Raw genomic sequence first — 2,469 nt, forward strand, 5'->3', positions numbered from 1 at the left:
CCAGGTCCCCCTTTTCATCGAGGAGAAACCCCCCGGCCCAAGAGTGAACTTTGACCCGCTCGGGCACATGTACATAAACGATATATGCAAAATGTGCGTCAGAACACACACATTACACGAGAAATAGTCACGCACTTACATATGATTATGTATATATATGTAGCTAAATATATCATATTACGTAGAATAATTGTACAGATCCAGTTACAATAATACACAAATACTCACGCAAATACACGCAAGTACAAATACACTCAAATACACTCACGCAAATACACTACTCTCACAAATACAAACACAAATCCACACACACACATAAAACACACAAAACGCACACACACACGCGCGCGCGCGCACACACACACACACACACACACACACACACGACTCGATGGCGCAGTTGGTAGAGTTTCCGGCTGCCATTACGGCGGTCCGGGTTCGAATCCTGCCCAGGGCTGAAATTATTTCAGTATCGCTCCGCTGCGAGTCGTTATTCCAACTCTCATGGGCGGGGAGTTAGGTGTGTGTGTGAGTGTAAGGTCACAGCATTACCCATAGATCGAGCTCTGAGCTCTCTTCCGGGAGGGAAATAGCTGTTGATCACAAGTCCAACACGTGATTCAAGACCATGGTGAATCACACACACACACACGGACATGCGTTAATGCACCAAAAGACAATAAGTACAGAAAATGTGTTATTCGGAAACTCGTATACAAAATCGCGCGAAAGCACACATTCTCCATTAACACAGATTTGAAGCACGAAACATACTCTAGTACAAGCACAAGGAAAGTCCCTCAGGAACGCAAACAAATCAGGCAGCGCCAAGACCCTTGGCTGCACCTCATCATCATCATCCTCATCATCCCCAAACCCCAGAAAAGTGCCCCTCCCGCCTACTTTTTGCACATGATGATATAATAAACTTGAGGAAAAAAAGAAAAAGAAAAACAATTGCTCAGGTATTTCCCATGGGCGACATCGCCAGATGATCTACCTCACGACGTGTATCCTTGTAGTACATACTTGTATGTAGAGTGTAGCAGGATCCGTTTGCCGGGACTTGCAAGCGTTTCGGTTTTTCCTGGTTCTTTGATCTTGTTCAACGTGGGGTCTTTGTTCTTCGTCCTGCTTCATAGAATTAGACCTTTGATGGTGGTAGAGAGTATTTGTTTTTATTTAAAATCTAAAGAGATATATCGCTGTTCACAGTGCAAAGCCGAGGAGAAGGATTTTTCACTCTCGGTTTAACTCGCTTTCTTTCTCTGTATCTGCAATTTTGCCGCTTCCCCCCCCCCCGCACCCCTTACTGCCTCTCTCATCCACACTCTTTGCCGTTTGGACTTATTCTATTGATTTCAAGTTGTTTCCATTTGCCCCTTCACTACTCACGAGTCAAGGACCCCTTGAGCAAACAAGCTCAGGAACGAATTCAGTAACTTTTATCTTCTTTTCGCGCTGCATAAAAAGATAATTCGAAGAAAAGTATTAAAAAAAAAAAAGTCCCCCTAGCTGAGTTGTACGACCTTGGACAAGTCGACTCTTTGGGTCGCAAGATCGGCTGCAGCTATGCGAGGTTGTTGGCGCTCCTAGTGTAGAGTCGCCGCCGCCGCCGCCGCAGAGCCAGCGGAATCACTCCCTCGCCCCGAAAAAGCCCTCGGGAACAAGTTCCAGCAAACAAGTTGACAGTTCGAGTGTCTGCTTAAACTATAGGCTATTTTAAGAAGAACAGTTAGGGATTCTTTTTTTTTTTTTTTTTCTCACGTGCTGGCAAACCATTTGAATTTTGCTCAAAAAGCTGACGCTTGATTGTGACCCTATCCAACGACAGAAGTGATAATGGTGCTCCGAACACATTCCAGTGGTGGTTGAGTCAGCCTCTTGCCTCTCGCTTTGTCTTTTTGTTCCTTTGCCTCTCCCCTTCCTCTTCCTCCATCGCTTTCGATGACGCCAGACAGCAGCTTCAACAGAACAACAGCAAGGTGACACCTTCTGAGGAGGGCGAGCGCGACACCCAGCAGGAGGCATCCGGTGGACTTTCATAATAAGATTTGGTCTATGCCGAAATGAGTTTCAAGTGCCGATTCTTCTCGCCAATATCTCGTTGACCATTTTCATCCCATCTGTTTTTAGAACAAATGATGTAAGCCTCTTTATAGAGTTCCTACGCTGAAATGATAGCAAATGTTTGTTTATCTCTTACCAATGGCGATGATCACAAAGGCAGTCGTTCCCTGTCGCTGCTGTTTGGGTTCGGAAAGAGAGGGGGTTAGTGATGCAACCGTCCAGCGACGGTAGCAGGTGCTGCTGAACGAGCCCCCGGTTCTTCGTTTTTTTTTTTCTTTCTTTCTTTCTTTCTTGATAGGCCTCCGGTTGTGGTTGGAAGTAGTGAAATGCCGGACGGAGCCGTGCGCAAGTTCAACCCGGTCTTGTTACAAGTCTTTCTTCTTACATTTATATTCAGTC

Source organism: Oratosquilla oratoria, chromosome 39 (assembly GCF_046742065.1).
Source record: "Oratosquilla oratoria isolate Oo_2021 chromosome 39, ASM4674206v1, whole genome shotgun sequence".
Taxonomy (NCBI): Eukaryota; Metazoa; Arthropoda; class Malacostraca; order Stomatopoda; family Squillidae; genus Oratosquilla; species Oratosquilla oratoria.